Raw genomic sequence first — 10,385 nt, 5'->3', positions numbered from 1 at the left:
AATCTTAGGAATTTAAGTGGATTCAATGGCCTAGGACCAACTACACTTTACAGCAAGCTGTATCTGTTCTTATTGAAAATGTTAATTATCTTTTTATAGACAGGTGGCACTGGAGTGTAGCAAATGTGTGGTGAACCTGTGCTCATAAACATTTTGGGGTTTAATCTATACAGGGCTCAATATAGGTTTAATTCTGTTTTAGGACTATTGTGATGATTGTAGGATAATTAATTACACTTTTCTTAGTATAATACTCTTGGTACATTAAGCTAAAACAAATAGCTGTATTACTACCATTAATCTTAACAATTTGCAACTGCTTAAAGTGTCTACCAAATGTAATATTTGGTGCTTTGTTGTCTAGTGACAAGCTGGAACAAGTTTCTACAAGGCTGTTGATGTTGCCCAGAATTCTCCAATATGTGAAAATACACTGAATTTCACTGGCACTTTGCATGAACTGTGAGATCAATGTTATTGTTCATAAAAGCACATATTGTTATATATGCTTTTTCATTCAAAKTAACTGAAATATGCTGAATTACACACTTAAGATGCTGGTAAGGCAGGTGGGAGACAGACCCTAAAAATGAAAATATGTACCACTAAAGCAAATGAATTGTCTTTATGGCAACTGTGAGAAAACTGTAATGAAAGACTCAAAAGTGAGTTGGGCTAATTTTTTCATCCTTGGGTTTCCTTTCCTTTATGTGTATTTCCTTTTAAGACCAGTAACTTGTCTTTCCACCCCCCCCAACTTTCTATGAGAAACTTAACTGTCATTTGCTTTATGCAGAAGATGAATTCAACCTCCTAACTTATTCTGAGGTTACATTAATGTAACTAAGGTTACCTGAATGTAACGATAGCTAAATCTGGGGCAGGAGGGAACTTGCACTAAGTATGATCTGCTGGCTGTGTCTTTTCTTTTGGTAAAACTAAATGCTGGAGTGCACAGCAATAATTATTTTCAAAGTAAACCAGGAGGAGTTTTCAACAACAACCACTTTCTTTTCTTTGGGATGATTTTAGTTCTGTTTGTTAAACTGTTCTAATAAACACAATGCAAAAGCCAAAGGAAGGAGTCTTGGGTAGATCTATTATTCTCACTACGTGGTTACTGGGGAGCAAATGGGACTCTGCYATCTGGATGTAGAATCCTTAAGATGAAAAGGGACCTTTAGAGATCTAGTCCAACCCCCCTGCTCATGCAGGGTTACCTAGAGCAYGGGGCACAGGGCAGTGGCCAAGTGGGTTTTGAAAATCTCTACAGATGGAGATTCCACAGCCTCCCTGGGCAGCCTGTTCCAGGGCTCTGGCACCCTCACTGTCAAGAAGTGTTTCCTTAAGTTCCTGTGGAACTTTTGGTGCCTCAGTTTGTGGACATTTCCTCTAGTCCTATTCGTGGCCACCACTGAAAAGAGGCCGGCCCCCTCCTCCTCACTGCCTCCCTTGAGGTATTTATAGACACTGATCAGGTTCCCCCCTCAGCCTTCTCTTCTCCAGGCTGAAGAGGCCCAGCTCCCTCAGCCTTTGCTCATAGGGCAGATGTYCCAGGCCCCTGATCATCCTSRTAGCCCTGCGCTGACCTCTCTCCAGCAGCTCCACATCCCTCTTGTACTGGGGAGCCCAGAACTGGACGCAGTACTCCAGATGTGGCCTCACCAGGGCTGAGTAGAGGGGGGACGATCACCTCCCWTGACCTGCTGGAGASGCTCTTCTTAATGCACCCCAGGATCCCGTTGGCCTTCTTGCCTACCACCGCACCCTGCTGCCTCATGGTCAACTTGTCCACCACAACGCCCAGGTCCTTCTCTGCAGAGGTGCTCTGCAGAAGGTCAGTCACCAGCCTGTACTGAAAACAGTTGGGGCAGTTCTTGTTCATGGACTGAACACTGCTTTTGGTTAATGTAAGTGAAAAAAAATTCCAGTTGGCTAGCATGCAGTACTTTTCTTATTCCTTCTATTGTCCCCTGTTTTTCCCTCTCACAAGCCAAATTTCTAACTTTCTTTGAATTTTTTTTTTTTTTTTTTGAGAGGAAGCAACTTTTGCACAGTCCCATTCTTGTGCTGCCATCCTGCACCTCAGTTAAAGGGATAGTCCCTTATTCAGGAGTGTGTCTTGCTTATGGTGCTCTAGAGCAGTGGTGAAGTGGTTGAGATCAAAAGAGTCTTTAAGTGTTATGAAATTGGCAAGTTCTTCCTCACTGTGACTTTGGAAGTTATACACCATTGACRGTGTATTTAACAAATGCCCCACATTTCACAAACACTTCTTTAGGAATATTTAAACTTAATTTGGTTTATATACTCTCTCTGATGAGGAGAGCAACTGTTCAGAAGCATAGCCAGTAAGGCGCAATTCTGTGTTTATTGATGGGAAATCCAGGTTAACTTGCTGCATTGTACAGTTTCCCTCCCCAAACCATGCTCAAMTTGGCAGAAATCCAGGCACTGTGGAGGATTAACACCTCTGAAGCTGGCTTCCTGCAACGGCTTTCAGTCACTGACCTGTGCAACAGAAATATGGAGCAAGCCCTTCTAAAGAGACTCTCAAAAGCCTATGTATTTATATCACAGCATGCTTTTCACACTCTCAGGAGAGAACTGAAGTGCTTTCTGAAAACAAGATATTTTAAGTATTGCGTATCCTCCCAGAGCTTTTCCCTTTCCTATGCTGAAGATTGGCTTTAATCTTCTAATAATTAGAAAACTGCTTATTATCTTCTAGAGCCAGCTGAAAATATATTGACAGCTGCTTTCAGAAGTTTTATTTAAAATGATTCTTTCCATATTTCAAGGCATGAGAATTAAGGCTTTCTCATCTTAAAGTCCAGTATGAGTATCAGTTGTTCCAATAAATAAAAAGGCTGGGGAGCTGTTGCCTGTCTGATTGCTAACTGTTCAGCCTATTTRTTTTTCTTTTTTTATGTTTAAAGAAAAAGTCACATGAATTTGATAGTAATTTTTAGACTTTGAAAAATCAGGAATTTGTTATATGTTGGTCGGTACCTGATTCATCCTTACTGTACTGTTAAATAAAATACTGTATAAAAGAAGGAAGTGTGTTAATACTCAGTATAATCACATTTTCTTAATATATACAGCATGAAAAATTCTTTTGAAACAATTTGATACATCTCTTCTCCACTCACAGAAGTTGGTCAACTGTTCTTATTGTAAGCAAATGGGAATTGAAAATTTGTTGAGAGTTCTCTCCAGATGAAGCTTTGGATGCTGGTTGGTTCATAAGGTTTTTTTTTTTTTTTTTTTTAAGCTGAATTGAGTTGAGATTAAATTCTGTTCAGATTCCAGTTATAGCAGTGGCATTGATGGTACTGAGGTCTTAGCTATTGAGACTAAATTTAAAACAAACACAAACTCTTCCTTCCCTGCCCACGTTCACTAACTTTCTGCATCGTAAAGGCTGTCTTTGATAATTGGCCAGACTTTGTTTTGAGGAAATAAATTCATCTGGCTAATGCAGAGCACATGAAAAAGCAGATCTCTTAATACTTGTCTCTCTTTACAGTGCCTTTTTCTGGGCATGCCACTTCGCAGAATTAGTGGGTTTTATCCATACTTTTTTTCTATGGTCTTAATTCTTGAGATTCTCGTGCTGCCTCCTTGCATTTGCTGGCCTGGGGTGATGCAGCCTGAGCAGAGCCCCCAGCCAGGAGGGGGAACGAGGCGCTTCCAGGAGGCTCTGCAATGCTGCCAGGAGYGCTGCTTTCCTCTGTTGGGTCTAACTTTGTGGAAGATGCCGTTTTTTTTTTCTTGACCAGCTTTTTGCYCATGACTGACTTGACTGAATACTCTCCAGATGGGCTCCAAGGTTATAGCTAAAGCAACTCTATAGTTGCTTCAGTTGTAGTTCTATATGTAAAAGGGTCAGAAATGGGTTGAATATCATTTGAAGAAAGAAAACAACCAAAAATAATTTTGACCAGAACATCTGAAGGCCTTCCTGTACTTCTGAGAGCATATACAATGTGGAAGGGATTCTGAAATATATACATAGCAGGACCGATAACCTTGTCAGTCAAAACCTAATCAAATCTTAAATCTTGAGCTTGGCTTAAAAAGTGATAGCTTTAAGATATGCTTGAGGGAATTTTTATTTCCCTTCCAGCCTTCATCTTTAGCATGTATGGGTTTTAAGCCCTCTTTGGCAATCATGAGAAAAGCTTAAAATGCATAAAAGATGATATGTATGCCTACCCCATACCTTCAAGAGCTTAAGGTTTGAGGAAAACCTTTCATCAGATAAAAGCCAGAAACCTTGCTGGCAGTCTGTATATGTGTGTGTATATAAAAAATATTTCTCTCCTCCTCTAACCACCTATTTCTTGGTATTTCCTGAGAAGAAAAGCCATTCAGTGTGCCCACATGGTTTATTTTCTGGCTTATGCCTCTCTATATACTACTACCCGTCTTGCAGAGTGCAGGACACTACTTTTTAATCTTTTTATTTTTTTTTTTAATTTTATTTAAGAGCATGTAGAARTGGCTTAGGAAGGAGCTGCTTCAAATCAGATCTCCCTACCTACTTTTAAGCAGGAGATTATGCTTGTATCCTGCACTTTCCTCACAGCATATTTTAAAAACAACCCTTTCTCTTCTCTGTATCTATCTATAGATCTCTCTCTTGATATATATATATATATATATGTTATATATATAAATACAGCTACAACTTCCAGAGTCTTCTCATTTTCTTTGTTATTCTGTTCTCTCTGCCTGTGGTGAATGTAGTTCAGTCATACCTATGCCTGATCAAAATGCTGCTGCAAAGCATTTCTACCCTATGGCTTTACCCTGTTTGCCCGTGCGTACACAGCCCTTTGAGTGTCTGCCCAAACACAAGTTACTCGTCTGCCTCCTCCAAGACTTYAGCCTGCTCTTCCTTGCTCATTATCTGCTAGTTCCCATTCTGGTGGCAGTCTGTCTTTAGATTTTTTTTCCCCTTCTTCAGGAAAAGTGCACTTCTTTCAAGGAAGGATATTCAAAGTTGATTTGTTACCCTCCTGCTCCATCTTCCTGTAGCACTCTTTTTTTGTTGCACTTTTTTGTTGTTACTTCTGTTTTATTCTCCCTCCTGTCCACTTATCCACTTTGTCACAGGTTCCCACGTTTCTGCTCCTTCTCTGACACTTTTGTATCTGACTTTGCTTTCCAGTTCCTCTTCCTCTTCTCCCTTTATATCCAGGTGGTGAATATTCCGCAGCAAGRACAGTGCTTACTGCACCCTGCTCTTTGCCCCCAAGATATCTCCTGCCACCAGRAACAGCCTGGATCGCAAGGGACGACCCCTCCAGCAATCTCCTTTTCTAGCTTATGGGAGTTTGGGGATATTGGTTTATCTCTTGTGAGTTCATTATGTTCTTGTTTGTGCAGCCCCTGTTGCAATGGGGTTGCTGATCCATCACRAGGTCTCTGAGCTACTATAGTGTTGCTATGAAAAACTGTATGTGTATAGTTGACTGATTTCCAAGGAAAAGAAGAGCCCGAACTWAATTGGGTTGTAGCAAACATACGCTAAGCGTGCATTGGGGCCTTGCAGAGCAGCACTTTGGAAAAAACAGCTTCTGTAAAGGGTCATGTAGAATCAGATAAAAAGAGCATGAGCTCTCCCTGTAGRCTTCAATTTATGCAGATCACACAGAGAAGCAGCAGCAAAATGCAGCCGTCAGTGCCCTGGGCTGCTCTATCTGAGGTTGGCTCTGATCTCAGACAGGTGGCAAATTGAACAGCAAGTAATAAGCTGGGAGGTGCCCAAAGACTGGGGAGGAGGTGATCTTGTCCCATTCCTGCTTCCAGCTTGTGAGCTGCCACCACTGTTACCTGAGCTCCTCATTTGAAGACAATTTCTGCTCTCCGGCTGGCCACTGTAAGAAATGCCCCACAGCTCTCTGAAGGGGCAGTGCACCTTCGTGAAAGACTCACAAGCCAGAGCAGTCGGATGCCTCAATGAGGAAACCCAGCACTGAGCATCTCATGGCCCTGTGCTCGATGCACAGAGTGGGTTTTGTGGGGGACCTTGGGTCCAGGAGGAGAGCTCCACTGCCTCTTTCGCTCTGCTTTTCTTCCTTGGATCTTTTGGCAGGTKAAGTCTATTCTCTTGTGTCTTTTGTACAGTTATAATTGCCGCACTTATGCCTTTAAATCACTTCTATGATGAGATGGGCTATTTGCTCATTACCTTCTCTATCTAGGACACCTGGTTTACTCTGAGTGCATATGCTACTCCATGTGTTGCACCAGAATTTCACAGTTTTTCAGCATTTGGCTCAGTTCTCAGAGTTATGCAGAAGCAGCGTATTTTGCTTGTGCATAAACATGGTGATTTATATATGCTGTGTCTCTGCAGCACGCGGTTTGGAGCACATGGAACATAATTGCTTATACTCTGCACTGTAACAGAGTTGTTCCTTTAAACACAGGCTGGTTAGGTGGCAGCCTGTGACAGGCAAGAAAGGCAGCCAGACAATTGGAAGAATTCTCCCTCACAGGTCAAGACCAAAATCATCTTTCACCTAAAATGGTGAAAATGCTGTTTCAGAGGCCTGCAGACTGGATCGTATATGTTCATCAAAAATAAGCATTTTAAGCCAGAGTGCCTTTACTATATGTATTATGTATCTACTTCATGTACTAGGAAAGAAAGCAAAAAGCAGTATGGATGCAAGTGTTGTGGTAGTGGAGTGTTTATCAACTTGTGTTTGAAAGGGGTGTATTAATCTTCAATGCCACCTATAGCTCGAGTTATGCATGACCCCAGAAACTTTTGCTAAAAAACTCCTCTCATCTCCTACACTGCCAAATGTATTTCACTCTCTGTGATATGGAACAAATGTTTCAGGACTGTCTAAAACTTTTATGGGGTCTTTTTATTTTCATGGCAACTTATAAACATTGCTGCTCAGAGGAATCTACCTTTCATTTTTAAATAATTTAAAATTTTGTGCCTTTTTAATTTTTTAACATCTGTCTGGGGATTTCTGAACTCTGGTAGGGTGAAAATTCCATTCTTAAGGTCAATAAGACTCTAATTTTTAAAATAGTGTCTCAAAAAATCTACTGTTCATCTGAATCTGATTCTTGTTTCCTATCCAGACATCTAGGYTCGAATTTAACAATATGCACGTGTTCCCTGACATAGCTGAGTTTGCTGAAAAAGACAGTGCTATCATTTTGCTGGTGTCAGAATTACCTAAGTATACTTGGCTCACTTACCAGTGAGATTTATCTATAACTGTAAAAGAAAATAAGATATTCTACTGAACACTTTGGATGCTTACCTAATATAGCTTGCCAGAAAACAATGCTGTTGAGAAATCTGTTGCCTGTGTGAGAATTAATTCAATGTACTGATGAATCATTAGGCAGCACAAAATGTTTATTTGAACAGAGGACTAGACCAATTTGTCAGTGAATTGAAAAATATAGTAAATACTATCTTCACATTGCTTTAGAAAAGTGTTTAGATTAAATGCGCCAGCCTCCTTTGACTCCAAGCTTCTTAAAGCCTTGGGATGCAGGAGGCAAATGCAGCTAAACAGATGTGTGCACTAAGGCAGAGGAGCATTGAGGTAAACCCAGCTCCTTGAGGAAAGATGTGTGGATAAATGAGCCAGGTGCCTTTCCCTGGTCCCATATTATGTTCCCCACTTAAAACGAAAATTACATGAGTTGTCCAGTATTGCTTGGATCCTTTCTCTTTACATATTTTATAAGAAAGTCTTAAGCCTTATGCTTTTACTAAGTTATTTCATGTAGCATTCTGTGCAATGAGTCTGAAATACAATGAAATAAATAGCTTAGCACTTCAGTGCCTTGTATGCAGAGAAAGGTTGCGCTGAAAGGTGAGGGGGGAGTCTCCTTTTTGAAGAATGGGGCTCAGTGCTCTCTTGTAGAGTAGGCTACTTCTGTAGAGTAGAAAAGTCACTTAGAGGTAGATATTTGCATTCTGCCATCATTGCATGCTGCTGCCTCCATCCTTCTCCCTTAAAAAGGAAGGAAAAAAAAATACCAAGTTGTTGCAGGCTTTTTTTGGTGGCTATTTCTTAGTGCCTTTTTTTTTTAACAGGGATGATAATAGCTCTCTGTTCCTGAGACATGTTAGAAAGAAATAAGTTACAGATTGCGAGGTGATCTGATAGTATTTTAATGGAAACTCTATAGCCTTTTGAAATAGGTTCTAAGTCCTGAGACCAAACTACATTTCTCTAAAATTCACTTTCATTGTAAAGGCTGGTAAGTCAAACAAACAAACAAAACCCCACACATGCTCTATCCCTCAGGCTTAAAGTGCACTTGAGGTATTTCTGTACACTGATCAGACCCCCCTTCTGCCTCCTCCAGGCTGAGCAGGCCCAGCTCTGTCAGCCTCTCCTTAYAAGTGACCAGTCTACTCAAATGAAGGTACTCAGTTAACACCTATTTAGTTTTTATCTCTTTTGATGTTTGCTTTTCTGTAGCTATTTCATCCAACAGGCTTTCTGTCTTGTTGAAAAATAATTTTAAACGGAAAATTATGGGAATAAAACTTCTAAAAAGTGTCCTGTGTCTCCTGCATGTCACAATCTTTTTATAATTAAAATATACCTAAATTAGATGACGATACAATGGACCAAGAGAGACCATGGACCTCCAGCTTCTAAATTATCCTATGATCCAGGCTGCTCCTTCCTCGTCACCTTGTTCTGCTGTCCGTGCGTTGGTCCTATTCCACCTGACCATTTCTGCCTGTCTTGGTCCTCCAGGGTTAACCTTCATCCTTGCTTTTACAATGAAAGTGAAATGGCAGAAGATATTTTCTAATGCTGTTTGCTATTTCTGTTTTGAAGATTTTAAAACTGGGAAATAGCAAGCTTGGCTTCTCAGGAAAAATAGATAATAGTATATTCTTTACTGCCAATTTTTTTTTCCTGTGGCAGTGAGTCCCTATTTATCCTCTCAGATTGTGCCTGCACATGCTGTGCATCTTGTTCATTGCTTGTGGGCCCAAAATGAATCTTTGACTCATTCTTGGTAGAGAAAAATAATAATTAAACAGACTAGATAAAGCACTCCGTTTTCGCCCTTGACAGTCTTGAAGAGTAAGAAAGGAAAGTGGCTTTTACTGAGGAACGTTTGCTGTACTTGTTTTAGAAAAGAAAAAGGCTATATATATCTTAAGATTTCAGTCGTCAGCTACCCACTGTGAATTTGTATTTTGTGTGTTGTTCATATAGCGAGGTCTGATTTCTATTTTGGCTATGCCCAGAAATTGGGTGTTAAATTTTTTTTTATATCTTTCTTTTCATGTGGAGAGATAAATATGAAAGACTGAAACATGTTATTGAGGAAAGTATTAGCTGGTAATCTGTTTAGGATGTGAGAATTTTCCTTTAATTTCTCAGTAGAAGTATAGTTTTGTTTTATTGTATCCACATGAATATATTCTTGGTTAAAAGGAAAAACTATTCAATTCTCTGAAAAGCTATTTCTCATGCTGATATCCAATAACCAGTATCATTGTGCCATCTTCATTATTTTTTAATAAAAATTCTTGTTTAATTGAAGTCTTGTTGCGTCTATTGTGTAAATCTTGAAACCACTTTGGCAATTATGAAAACGCATATTCTAAGCAGACTGCAGACCTACAAGTACGTTAACAGTTATCTAATTAGGTGCTTGTAAATGAGCTATTATTCACTATTGGACAGTGTAATTTCTTGGAAAAGGTTGTTTAAAATGTACCTAAATAACATGGTGTAATAAAGCTGGGCTTTTGCCTTCTGTAATAGAACTGCTGCTAAGTCATCAGTTGAGCACAAAGGTTAGAGTCCTCTCCAAGACCGGCACTTTTCTTTCTATGTGCAGTTTACAAGGATACAGAGTTTACACGGAGTTGTTTTCATCTCCTCTCCACTCTCCCCTTGCCGCTGCTGCCCCTTTTTTTGGCCAAAGCTGAGGTCTCGTCCTCTGAGTTGCTTCTGTGAGAGTTCAATAAATCAGTTTAGTGAGCCAGATTAATTTAAGGATTTTAAATACTAGTTCTTTGCTAGCCAGTGAAAACTGAGCCAGAATTGGGTTAGAGGACGATCATGTGAACATCTCCTCTGAGGTCCTGAGGGTTTGGTGACAAACAGCAGCACAGCTGAAGAACAACTAGGACATTTGTCTGTGTGCTCAGGCCAGCCCAAGGAGCATCGACAGTCACARCAAACAGTTGCAGCCTTGTACCTGAGACTTCAGGTAAAAAATATACTTTTCCTTTGAAATGTTACATATATAACATAGCACTTCTAGGCTCAAARTAGAACAAAAATAGCCAAAGACCTTTCTGGAATAAGAATTGTGATCAAGAATTTAGGCCTAGATATGAGTGTCACATGTCA

This window comes from Nothoprocta perdicaria, unplaced genomic scaffold (assembly GCF_003342845.1).
Source record: "Nothoprocta perdicaria isolate Ctin4 unplaced genomic scaffold, notPer1 scaffold_16, whole genome shotgun sequence".
Taxonomy (NCBI): domain Eukaryota; kingdom Metazoa; phylum Chordata; class Aves; order Tinamiformes; family Tinamidae; genus Nothoprocta; species Nothoprocta perdicaria.
This window is presented reverse-complemented; position numbering follows the sequence as displayed.